The 14,055-nt window shown below is 38.4% G+C and overlaps 1 protein-coding gene across 8 annotated transcripts in view; it reads left to right on the forward strand.

Moving 5' to 3' along the window:
• LOC132914422 (FK506-binding protein 5-like) overlaps window positions 1–14,055 on the forward strand; it is a 66,326-nt gene that overhangs the window by 5,588 nt on the left and 46,683 nt on the right. Inside the window, exons 3-4 of one of the 8 annotated variants that reach the window (XM_060973511.1) lie at window positions 9,862–10,329; window positions 10,759–10,999. The exons of 6 other annotated variants lie outside the window; for them this stretch is intronic. The gene's annotated coding sequence lies outside the window, so the exon portion shown is untranslated. Of the gene's footprint in view, window positions 1–9,861; window positions 10,330–10,688; window positions 11,000–14,055 lie in introns of those variants that run through there. One more of the 8 variants, XM_060973508.1, reaches the window with a different exon arrangement.

The raw sequence follows: 14,055 nt of genomic DNA on the forward strand, positions 1-14,055 counted from the left end.
GTAGCAAGGGTGAAACACGTATTTCGATTTTAAATTATGAGACTATTATCGGTACTCGGGGAATAATGAGCCACGGTTGGTAGAAATTCTTCGACCTTTTTGTTCTGAGATATTTAACGCGGATACAAAAATGTAGAATATGCAGAAAATGGATCTCGGGGAGCACGAACGAATGTATCATTACCTCGGATATGTCATCCTTTTATAGGAGTACTTTATTTCATGTTATCTTTCTCTTTGCATGTTTAGAATGCAATCATATCTTTAATTTAGAAAATAAATTGCACCTGTTTAGTTCAGCTTGTTTTTTTAGTTTGGACAAATATAAATATTGTTAAGAAATCACGAATAGTTCAGAAACTACGTCCACTATCTGAAATGTAGGTATGCTGTTCGAAAGGACTGTCCTTTCGTTTTAGATTTCGTTCACCACGGGGGTCGAACGACTACAGGATTGTCAAACGTGTTGATTAATTGATAACAATGATTTAGGGTCGTGAAACGTGGCGTGGGTGCTCTAGAATGCGTGAAGTGGATGACCTAATATGGTCAGCCCTCAGGCGAAGTCCTTGCAAAATTGTCTCACCCAGCCGGACAGTCTAAGGTCTCAACAAACTTTCTCGAAAACTTTTTGTTGCAAATTGCACGTTCAATTGTATTTTATATTTTTGTACTCTTTCTAGTTGCTACGTAACTATTGGCTTTGACACTTACCGTTTGACATTAACTTAGCGCTTAAAGGTGTAAAATAAGAGGCGACATTACTTGTGAAATAACGTAATATAAAGGTCAATTAAACCGCCCTGGTATTATAAATCACGTAGAATTGTAACAAGGTTCAAGGTAGCCGTGATAATGGTATGGGTGTGGCGATTTCAAAATTCGATCGTTAGTCGTAAATTATTCCTCTTCGAAATCTTTTATTCGCAATTTTTCTTCTCGTTCCCAAGAAAATTTCGCCAGCGATTTCTTTTTTTCTTACGTCTGATTTTTCTCCCAATTAGTTTACTTTTTTTGGTTGTCTTTTTGGTGTGTTATAATTATAACAGCGTTGCTCCGGTTGGTTTGAGATTTAAGCGGATCGAAGCCGGATTTTTAGTGAAGGGAATCGCTTTTTCGTTGCGTGAACTGCAAGCTGTTGTTTTATGGCTCCGAGTTTTTTGTTAATTAGTCGTGCTTTGCGGTGATAGCTTCCGTGACAGTGAACAGACTTTTGTATCTAATGGAATCTTTTTTAATTAGGACAGGTTCTGGATGTTTTGTGAAAAACTGTCGTGAATATCTGAGTCATAGCTGTTTGCCTTCGATCTCTGAGTCCAGCTGTTGTTTAATCCTCAATTCGATAAAATCAATAAAACTCAATTACAGTCTGTACGAAAATCTCTGAAACGGCTGAAAACTAGCAAGTTAATCGTTTAATTTAATCCATCTTTCGTGTTACGCCGCGTGTCCGAGCTATCAGATACGCGATCTTTCAATTAACCAGCCTCTGGAAAGAGAATCCGCCGTCGATCTGCTAGCCAGATGTCGAAGGCAGAGGAGAAATAAACGGTTCTCGCGTAAATCGAAAGAACAAGTTACATAATAAAACACATCGAGCGCAAAAAGTCACGGTTTCTCGGTACTTTCGCGCTGGAACACGCTTTTCTTTCGTTTTTTTCTCTCCCTTCTAAAGTGACTCGACGCTTTACTCAACGAGCCTTTTATTATCTCACGCGCGTGCCCTCCGAAATTCTCGCTTATCCTATAAATGATCACAAAATGGCGTAATCGAGCACCCAAAATGGCGCCGTTCTACCGATTACTGACGTAATTCTCTTCATTCACTGGTATATTTAGTCCAATACACTGTATCTCGCAACTGCAACATCGCTCGAAACCTTCAATTTTTGCATAATATTCGATTCAATTTTAATCATTATTAAATCCAACTTAATGTACTATATACTTCCAGATAATTGCAAGTACAGGCCCTGGTCCTCGAATTACGATCTCATAGAAAAATTGCACTTTTCTAACTACAAAACGATAACTGACAACTGATCATTTTGAGCCCATGATGCTTATTTTGTTTCAATTATTTTACAAAATATAATGGAGTCAATGGAGGGTCAAGAGAAGATGATAAACTTTCTCGACCATACGAGTCATTGTTTTCACGAAAGTCGATTGTATAATACATACCGCGTAAAAGTGGAAATTTTTTAGGGTGGTTTTGTAGTTATGAGACGCATTGTACGGTTTGTATGGACATCGATACGTCAATTTTTCGTGCAATGAAGCGTTACACTGAAACGTACCAGATGTGATTAATTGGCCCGATGGGAGGATTAATTTTAGGTTAGGTCTTTTGTGAAAGGATACGATTTCAGGATGATAAATCGCGAATTTAATGCCGTTTGCTCGGCCTGGAAACTTACGTTCCGCGCGGGTCTGTTCGCGACTACGGAGAGGAAATTAATGGGTTCGCGTTTCTGCGATCTGTATGAAGTAGCGAAGTGTAGGAAGAGGAGAGCTACGTTGGGTAACTGGCTCTTAGGTAACCCGCTGCGGATCTATTTCAGTAATTGTCAAATTTGGTCGGTGATTTATGATTATTATCGGCAAATGAACGAATCTTCTTCCTCGATTTCCATTACTAAATCATTGACGGATGAGTTTAAGTTTCAAACTCTTTTCCTTATACGAATATCACATTGGAAATAGTATGGTGTGTTTATTTTTACTCATTTTCCCTGGATATCTAAAAGTCCAATAAATATCACATTTTAAATACCAACGCGGTTATTTTCTTTCTTTCCCATATGAAGTTCAAAGGTTGTATTTTAATTTAACTGAAGGTATAATATTGTCTATGTTTTTTTTTTTTTTTAAATAGTTTATTTAGCCAATATTTGAGATTCACAATAAACAATGAATTTGAGTATAGTGTGTTTAGGCAAAAGTACCGATACGCGTCGGTACGACGTAGCCATGGTCTAATATGTGTCGTGGATTTTCGGTTTTTGCGTTTATTTTTTTGTTTTTTGGGTTTAAGTCGCATTGGAGCGTGATTTTTGTGTATTCTTGTGTGTGTTGTATTTTGTCCTGAAACTTGGCCGCAAAACAGGACTCCTCGGTGTATTACTTTTATGCGTTGTGGGATTTTGGGGGGGGATGAGAGGGAAGGGGAGGGGGATAATATTGTCTATGTAACACTATCAAAATGATTATCATCGAACAATGGCGCAAAGTATCTTTCGTTTATTGGATACCAATTTTCCAAACTCGATTCAAAACTAAGAAGGAATCTACCAGATAAATTCATCTTATGAATCCTGTACGAAAATTAACATAAAAGAATTAATACGAATTCTAGGAACTAATACCAAGTTACTTAAATCGTCATTAATTATCTTGACCATATTTCACGAATGTAAATAGGCAAATGTAGTCGTCAGACCCGTTTGTGTCGTTTGAAGGATCCTCTTTCCGTGAATCAGGGGAATTAATCTGTCAGACGATCGTTAGATCGATCGCGGATCTCTACAACAGCTTGCAAAACAGGAACGAGATCCGCTGTATCTGCAGAAACCGAGGCTAGTTATACGTGGCGCGAAACGAGTGGGAGAGCCCCTTACGACAGTCACATATCCGCGTGGCAGTTAGGCGGCATTTGTCGCTCTGTCTACGAGAACGATAAAAGGAAATGGCCTCTGGTATCGCCTATCTGTACAATCACTCTTGGGAGCCACGGTTCACCTAGATATGCTAATATGATTAGAAAAGAGCAAGGGACATTTGCAAGGCCTTTTCCTCCGGAGCCGACCGGTAAATTGCTCGACACTGTGATACTATAGGCCACACGTGCGCCATCGCGTTTTCAGCGCAGATTATTTCGTATTTGTTGAAATTATCAATCCCTCGATGCGTTTGCACGCAATCATTCTCGTTTTGAACGTATCTTTAAATTTCAATGTTTAACAAAGACGGTGAGAGAGAGAGAGAGAGAGAGAGAGAGAGAGTCGACGTAGTAAGAAATTATCTATTATTTGTAAATTTGTCGTGCAGGGTATATATATAGATTCAATGTAATTTTTATAGAAAGTGGATAATGCTTCCGCGAAAAATTTCCAGACAGCTGAATATTTTTCTGGAACGTAAAAAGAATGGAAATCAAAATTGGAGTTGAAAATTTAATTCAATGGATCGATGAACACAACGTGTCTTTCGCATGAAATTCTCGATGCAAAAATTTCAAACTTTCTCGCAATTCTATATATTCTATTCTCTAGAATAATTTACGAAATTGCCTTATCGACTGGAGTGCTAAAATATCAATCATAGCGACAAAAACGCGTGATTACACTTGGTCTTTACTTTCACATTTTCCTAATTCGTACCTGTCTCGGTAATATAAAAGAAGAAAATGCTGCGCGAATATCTGGCTAATTGTAAATCAGTTTGCCTTCACATTGGAGAAAAATCGGTCGACCAACACGTAATCACTGATGCAACGTTGCGATAAAAGGGGGAGAGAGTGGCCAGCGACATTTAGAGGATTTTTCTCGACGGAAGCGTTTCAGTTCGATAATTATCAAAGGTTAACTGCTCGGCGATTCGCGTGCGCCGTCTGTAAATTGCATTTTAAACTCGTCGTTCGATCGATCGTACTTTCGTTCGAACAAACCCCGTGATCGAAGAAATTTTTATTTCCATATTTTGTTTATTCGCGAATATGCGTGATTTAATTCGTCGCACGTATTCGATGTTAGCCTCTGCGACTAAATTGCAAAACGCTTTTGCGTAAGCAAACGACCGCGTCGTTCTATCGATCAAATTTTTGATGCGTGTTATTGGCGAAGAAATAATTTAACGAAACAGTACAGGCAAACAACGAGAAGCATTCAAATTATAAAATATTACAAACAATTATATTTCTCGAGAAGAGATCCTGACGGAAATCCTAACTTTGTATGCAAATTGGAAAATTGGAAAACGCCGGTCTCCCCCATAAAACGGCTTATTCCCGGCGAATTAATTCTTATTCGAACGGAACGAAGGGTTGAGGCGGAAATTGCGGGTGTCCGCGGTAATTATGAACGGTTTTCTATGGGTCAACGATATTTGTAGGCAGGCCAGCCGATAATAAAGTTACGACAGAGAGACAGAGAGTTAATATTATGCAGAGACCATAGCTTGTCTGGTATTGTTGTGGCAGTCAGTTCTGGTAGCACGTAGATAACCAGCCTGACAATGGCAGCCTCTGTTACGTGGCATTGTGAAATGATAACACTTTCATCGGCCACGACGACGTTCATTAATCAATCGCCCGGATGACATTGAAATTTCACGCGGGGCGGATAGTACAACGTTTTTGATGATTTAATTGAAACTAGAAACGTTTTAATTTGGTTTGCCTTAACTCGTACCTTTCTCTTGTTAGAGTCGATGAATCGACAATAATCGATCATTGGTGTCTGGCGAGTGGGAGATTAGTCTGGGATTTAACTTAATCGAGTTATTTGTTAGTGTGAAATTCGTTTAATCGGGCGATCAAAAATTAGTTACGATAGATTAGTTTTTACAAAGTATGAATTTGCCATTGCATATTCCTATAATTAATTACTATGATTGTTAGTTTGGAATTTAATTTATATTCCTAATTAATGATTATAAATCAACGTAGAGTTAGGATGATTCTCAGTCTACAAGTAGAAACTTGGTGCTCCTGAGTCACTGTGTACGTTCTTTAAGATGGATGACAATCCTGTCGATCCACGGTTCGTCAGGCCGACCCGCGAAAGAGTCACATACTAATAACTGGAGCAAAGCGTTGTGTAAGCAGTGGGTGGCCGCCTTTCTCTGCCAGTTGCCAGCTTTAATACGATCGTCGTATGCCAGAACACCGATTTCTGCAGCCACCAAGGATCGGATTCTTTTCACACTGCAGACATTAGCCGAGTTAAGATCGGCTTTGTGTAATAATTAGAACGGTCACGCCACTCGATATTTTAATTACGTTACAGTCGTCTTAATTGGGCTTGATCACGGTGTCGACAGATCTGCAGGAAAGTTGATAACACCGACGAAATAATATCAGAATATCAACACGTTTCTGAAATAAATCACACAACTGATAGAATAATGGCGGGCAATTTTACATCCTGAATAATTATGAGTTATTATCTTCTCCTTCGCAGTGATCGAAGGTGTTACATGTTTCTTTTTTCTTTTTTTAGTTTACGTATCCCGAGAATTGTTTCCTTCTTTATAGCTGCGGATGCAATCGCGAAATGGAGTTTCTTCGATTCGATTAATTCGATCGCGTTATGCAGAAGAGATCGGTTCAGAAAAATTAAAGTTTCAGAAACGATCGTAATTGGATTTTGCACCTTAGAATTAAAACTCTTATCTCTTATATCGTTAAGAAGTTAAGAATTTCCTGAATAATGTGAAGATCGTTGGTCGATCGATGGATGTCTAGCAGGATCGATAACAGACACGCTCGAGATCCGCCTTTACCCACGCTCTTATTCCCTTGTGATCTTTCCGATCCATCCGATGCACAGATGCATCTTTGACCAATTACGAAAGAATTCAGTTTCCATTCCTATAAAACCTTTCACTTCCTTGATCGAGCATTCATAAATTTCATTATCGTGCGAAGATTTACATCGATTAGGATTTAACAACAAAAACCGACCAGTTTTTCTCTTTCCATTGGCCTTCGATCGGTCGTATTCCTTAAAGATACGTTGCAGCAAGTTGGATTTCGTGTCTGTGACATTCCACCGTAGAATATCGATTATTTGTTTAATTAATTAGATAAAGAAAAATTGACGGAGACTCCTAATTGGCATAGATTAGACTAGCACCGAATTTCCTATGTATATACCGCGAATTTTTATGCGTTACAACTTTTAGTAGGCGAATTTCCTACCCCAGTTCCGTTTATTAAATTTATTACATTCATCAAAATATAAATCGTTGCATAAATATCGCCGCAGTCTAGTTACGAATAGACAGGATCTTTGTGCATTTATTTTTTTGAACGTGCCAAAACGCAGGAGATACATATAATATAGAGAAATGTGTAAGACACTCGGAGCATTCGTTATAATATTTAGCCGATGAGAAATTTCTATTTAGGTACCATTTCCATAGGTGTGTTCGCAAAAATACAAATTTGCATGAATATTCACGGTTTAATTATGAGATATTGCGTGTTTATTAAGCAATGTAGCTTTGTCCAAAAATGGTCAGGAGGCGGTAGCTTTCGAATCGATCGGTCAGAATTGACGGAAAGCCGGCTGGCTTCGCCGGCGGAGGTGAATTCGAACGGCGCGAATTGAAACAAGAGGTAACGAGTGAATTGTCGCGAAGGCCATCCAGCTCACTTTTCCCTCGCACTTTTCTCAGCTGATTCTGGGGGCTCTCGTTGCGGCACTCTCTTTCTCTCCGCCTTCCTGTCTGTTCTATTTTCGTGTCGTTCTCGTACAACAGCACGGGGAAAAGTAGGAATTCCAACCCGCTATCTCAATGCCGTGCGATCGAATTTTTTTCTTCGTCGCCCGAGAACCTTTGTTCTTCGGTCAATCAATCATACGCATTGCGTATGCGTTCGCGACTGTAGAACGGTACAAGCCAATAATGTTAACGAAGCTCTCTTATCATTTGGAAATTTTCAAGTGGAATGGTTGAAAAATTGCAAACTTTGATTGTTTTAGAATTTGGTACTCTCCACGTGGATTAATTGGAAAATCGCAATTTTTTAGAATTTTAATTCGTTTGTTACGTCGTTTTCTTTTCGCGCAGATTGATCAGAAGATTGCTAATTCGATAGCTTCGTTATTATACCATAGAAACACGTGATTTCAAATACGAAACCGTAGCATATGAGTTTTGTTAGGCAATAAAGGTACAAAGCTCGATGGAACTTTTAATTTCAGGGCCCAACAATTCGAATTACCACATCTGTCTCGTAAGCACGGAATAAAAAGATCGCTATGACCACGCCCACCCACTATAATTGACGATTTCGTTAATACATTTTAGAGGTGATTAATCTATATCTCAATTGCTCTCGATCCCTCAAGGTAGCTCCGTGTAGAAAGTTTCCAAGCAGAGGAGGAGATACCGATTCGAGTACGAAATTACAGTCGCAAAATCACGCTTCGCGAATACTTGGAGCCTGTTTTCATATACAGAGGCTTCTCAAAGTACTTGAACACTTATAGTTCGCATTTAGCCCTAAAACTACCCCTATTCCGAATTATGAGACTCTCGATGCGATATTCATCCCACGATCGACATTTATTTCGCGTAAAAAGTCACACGAATATTCCGATTATACGTTAACGTCACGATAATGAGATTTCATACTTTTATCGTGAATCTTCCTAACGTTGAATATGGCTGTTACATTTAGACGAGAAAGTTGGAATACCTCGCGGACCATTTGAAAGTTATATGATAACAAAAAGAGACATTATGTGGTATAAATAATTTTTGCGTGGGTAAAGTGGTGGAGAGGATTTTAAGACCAAACAAAATTTTTTAAACGAGATCCTACATTTTTTTATCTATGATATAGTAGGTGTTGAGACAAAAACCACTGTATCGTGTTATTTTATAACAATATTATTATTTTTATATACAGTGTTAAATTAGATCTGAAATTGAACGTACGACGGCTAAACCCTAAGCGGCTGCAAGTATCGACGAAAAAAGTTTCGGAAAAATTTTCTACGGTTACGTATTTGAATACTTTTATGAGCCATTGTACATGCAAGTTACAGGATGTTACACTGCGTTACAGGGCGATACATTAATCCGGCCTTTCTCTTCTTTCACCTCGTTATGCATCGAGCAGCTGTGGTTAGCGCGTGACAAATTAGTTAACGATTTTTGGCAATATTTATTACAGTGAAAATTCCAATTTTAATACGAGGAAAACGATTTTATTCTCTTCTCGTGATTTATTATTGACTTTACAAGTTTTCATTTATTTTTACACGTAGCCAATTTTTCTTCCTTTTGAGAATTCGATCTTGATCGATAATTACTTTCCATCGCAGTGGATGCAGATACAGTTCCTTTCAAGTTAATGTATTCTTTTTATTCCAAGGTTAATGTTCTAACAAGTCGAGGTGTTAGAATTGCACTCTGCTACATTTATATCGAATAACGAGTTCCTTTTACGTTTCTCCATATTCACGAAAGAAAATATTATTTTTATTGCAGTTGAATTTGGGTAACACTTCTTGAAACTACGAAGAAACTACGTTCATAATCAACTATCAAAAATTGTACTACTATTCCTGTTCAAAGGAAACGATGATCCTAAAAATTGTGAAAAAGTACTTTCGTAATGAAATCAGGATCGTAAAAAATATCATTAAATAAATACGATTTTATGACGTACATGCGCTGGATAAAATAATTATTTTATTTTGATTTATAGATAACACCTAATTTATTTCGTAAGGAGTTAAAGGACTGATTTACGATTATTTGTGACAGTCAACGGTGTGCTTTGATATTTTTATTAAAAATCTACTTAATATTTAATACAACCCTTTTCAATCCTCGAATAATGTCATCCCATCTTTTCTGTCATTTTATCAATTTTTATTTTAGGTACTTAGAAATTGAGTCACAATGTTCGTGCAAATACTTATCGCACCCGCTATGCATCAGATCAACTTTGAATCGCTTATCAACTGTCGACAGCAATTCGACACTTCGTGTGATCCTCGCGTGGGTCACGAAAAGTGACCATTTTCGATCCGTAAAATTTGAAGAAGTTGAGCTCTAAAAAAAAAATACCTGAAAAATGCCTATACCCTAAAGAAACTTGCCAATTTTCTTAACCCACAGACGAGAGCTCGATGGACGTCGAAAGCCCCGTTTCCAAAGCGTCCGAATAATTTTTCCTGGCTGTCCACCGTATCCTTGGACTCGGTTTCCCCTCCACTCTGGACCGAGTGACAGAGCCGCGTAGAGAGGGAGAGAACGAGCGGGCCTGTCCTCAGCGCAACAGAGAAACTCGACGAAACCAGCCGAGCAGGAGAGAGAAGGAAGAGATTTCGAGCTGACAGGAGGGATAAGAAAGCCATGCACGTACTCGGTTTCCAGTGGAACGACGACTTTAGTCTGACGACCGCTTCCACCGAGCGAGGTTGACAAATCTTCGACGTGTGTTCTTCACCCGTGTGTGTTCCCTCGTGCACTCGAAACCTTGAATTTCCCGCGTTCCCTTCCCCATTCTCATCTACCTCCAACCCCATTCACCAGTGCTCTTACCGTTCTCCGTTAATTCTGAAAAAGATTCTTGAAAAGTGATAGGTAATAAATGGTCCATGTAATACGGTCTATGGTACCAAGACATCAAGCTTCGTCCTTTAACGAAATCATCGTCTTTTTTCTAAAATACATGGAATCGACCGTAGCTCGCAAGACACTCTAGCTGCTAGAGTCTTGATCCAGAGTCGGCCTCCAGGTGTTTGGAAACCGATCGTGGCACGTGCCGCAGTAGGAATTCGTGACTCGAAGAAATAATCGTCGACGTGTTCTGTGCAATCGCGGTTATTTTCGTGTTTGCGGAGAAAGAGAGAGAGAGAGAGAGAAAGAGAGATAGAAAGAGAGAGAGAGAGCGCGCAAGGGAGAGAGAGGAAGAGAGAGAGAGAGAGAGAGAGAGAGTTAGAAAGAGAGAAAGGGGAGGGGAGAAAGTGTTTACTCGTGACGATACTCAGGTGGATAGAAGGTAATATCCAGGTACGGATCACAGAGGTTTGGATGGTGTTTCGAGGATCGATTACGGTGATGAGGGACTCGCGGGTGTCACAGAATGACTCGTGCACGTTGTGAGGGAGTCCGGTGCGGTAACATGCGCGAGATCCTGCGTGCTTCCAGGGGCAGATAGCTCGTTCTGTCGAGGAGAACATCCCCAGGGAGAACAACAGCTGAAAGAACCTAGAGGATCCTGAAGGATTGAGAGTCGCGCGGGACACCTCAGGTTCGTCGATTTTCCTTTTCATTCAGAATTTTCACCTTGATTTTAACAACTTAATTAATAGAATAACCAATTTTTAATGGATATGCTACATGTAGCGATACTTCAAAGAAGCTTAACTAATACCTTATAAATATATGATAGTATCCTTTTTGCTCTGCTATTTTTTATACTCGTAATATTAAACGGTTCAAAGCCGTTAAAATATCGCTTTTGGACCATACAACGAAGAATCTATGTGATAGGAAACTCTTACATAACGGAGTATATGCATTTAGCGATCGTAATAATAGAAATTCGTTACCTTGATAGATTTTCCGTGTTCTGAGTTATAAAAGAAAAGTCTGTAACCTACAATTTATAACTTAATTATTATTGTCTCAAAACGGAGCTTAGACTCGACTAATTACCAGATGAGTTACCGATTACTGGGATTCGTTCGTACATTAGTCAGGCTTGAGTAACTTTCCGAACGATTTTCTTCCATTTCTTTCGTCCAGAACACCTGGATCTCAACGCAAAAGGCTTTCGAAAATAGCGTCTGTGATGTTAATCTTGATTGCTACCATTACGAACACTTGAGCATTATAATACAACAGTATTTATAGACAAGCGAGTTATTAATGTGCGTCCCTACTTATGGTAATTTGTACATAGAATTCCATTAGACTTCAAAATTAGTATAATCATTAGTTATCCATACACTGGCAGGAATAATGGAAAAATCCTGGTTTAAATAATGGACTTAGATCGATCAGTACAATTTTCATTGTTACACCTTTAAATGACCGGAATATACTCACAATAGCTTCCAGGCATTTCTAAATTGTGTTGTTAGTGTAATTTATTGTTTGTTGCTGACGCCAACATACTTGAAATTCTTGGGATACTTCGTTCGACGTTTTTTGGCAGGACAATATTTTTAATTGTCGCTAATAACCGAATTAGATATGTATAATAATTCATACGTGTTTCATCGCGATCACCTTAAATGAAGTTATCTATAAATCTCGATGCTATCGAATTTCGAGATAGGTATTTAATGGGCCATTAAGTTTCCCAAATTAACACATTGGTTCCATTAACATCCACAGACACCCAACGTCGTTCTTTCCAATCATCATTACTTCGCTTCGTCACAAGCATTCCCATAAAATACTTCATAAATTCTCAGTACCAAAGAGTAATCTAAACACCACCTACGTACTGATAATATTCAATACCTAATGATTTATAGAAATTTCTGAATCACCACACGAGTTCTACAATAAGCTATAGATGTGTGGTACGAAGAATTTCAATTATTGTTATCTCATTTTTTCGCAAGCTTCCCCATAAAACGTTTCATCAATTTCGATCAGTCTCGCATAAAACACACAATAGCCTACAAAAATTTTGAAATTACCACACGGGACTCAGAATCGATTACGAAAAGTCAGTATTACCTTTCTATCTGTCGTTGCTTCGTTTCCTTGTTACGATAATGTTCGACACACAGTAGCTTACAAAAATTCTCTAAATTACTATGCGGATCCCATAAGGAATTTCTACTTATCATTGATTCACTTCCTCGCAGACTTCGTTACAAAACAGTCCACAAATCTCGACACACGTCCATTAGAACACCATATTGCCAATATACTGGAACAGCTGAACGCTTCCTGAAGTATCAGAACTTAAACCAATTACCAGTAGTACCCACTATAAATTTAACGCCACATCTCTAAATTACCACGTTTGAATCTAGCAGAAGCCGACATTAGTGCAGATTTTCCATAGGGAAGTACCAAGCAATCAGTTACACCACGTTGCTCTAGAAACGATCTCTAGCGAGATCGTGTTTGCATAAATCCTGTTTCGATCGGCAAAAAGGACACGTTAAGTTAACGCGGAAACGTCTTTGGACTTTGCCTCTGCTTACTCGAGAATCGAGATCGCATTAGTTTAACGATGACGCCAATAGAAGCGCTGTGATGCAATGGCCAAAAGTAAACATTTTTAATACCAACAGAGGAAATGTATTTTCCTTAATCTTGTCATTTACATATACTACTTCTAATAATTCTAATAAAGAACTTTTCCTTAATCTTGTCATTTACATATGGCAGATTTTAGTGCATTGAATTTAAAATTCAAATAAAAAAATTTTTAAATACTACTTCTAATAATTCTAATAAAGAACTTTTCCTTAATCTTGTCATTTACATATGGCAGATTTTAGTGCATTGAATTTAAAATTCAAATAAAAAAATTTTTAAATACTACTTCTAATAATTCTAATAAAGAACTTTTCCTTAATCTTGTCATTTACATATGGCAGATTTTAGTGCATTGAATTTAAAATTCAAATAAAAAAATTTTTAAATACTACTTCTAATAATTCTAATAAAGAACTTTTCCTTAATCTTGTCATTTACATATACTACTTCTAATAATTCTAATAAAGAACTTCTTCGTTTATGCTACTTACTTTCTCACATATTTTCCATCTTCTCTCTTCGATGCAAACACACGATCGCTTTAATCGTCGCTACTTCCAGCGTTAATTTATCGACGCGTGCGTCAGGATAGCGCCGTCTGACGGGGATTTTTTCGCGGGTAGGGTCCGCTTGTCAGGTTAGCCACCTGTTGCGCAAGGGAATCCCCTCTACGGCCAGCGGTGTGGAATCTTTATTTTTGTCTAGCGAGCTGCGACGGCGGCGTGGCATTAAGAAAGCGTGCCTCCGCGGTGTCACTGATTGATGACCACGCAAAGACAATTCAACGAGCATCTCCCCTTCCTGGAGCCGTGAAATGAGAGACGCCACGCGCAAATCAAAGTCGATGACGTAGGCTCTTTCAGGGGAATTTATTTGGAAAGAGCAATTAGAAACTTGTGTTCTTTTATTCTTATGGTTCTTAGAGTTGAATGAATAGGATGAAAGTTCGGTAGCTACGATGGGTTTCGTTTGACTTGAATGAACGTTAGGGGATTCTTTTATCTAGGTATGCTTGTAGTATATTTTAGTGGTACGTTTAGCAGTATATTTTAATGACATTCTCTTGATTACCCTGTTATC

This window comes from Bombus pascuorum, chromosome 15 (assembly GCF_905332965.1).
Source record: "Bombus pascuorum chromosome 15, iyBomPasc1.1, whole genome shotgun sequence".
NCBI classification, from domain to species: domain Eukaryota; kingdom Metazoa; phylum Arthropoda; class Insecta; order Hymenoptera; family Apidae; genus Bombus; species Bombus pascuorum.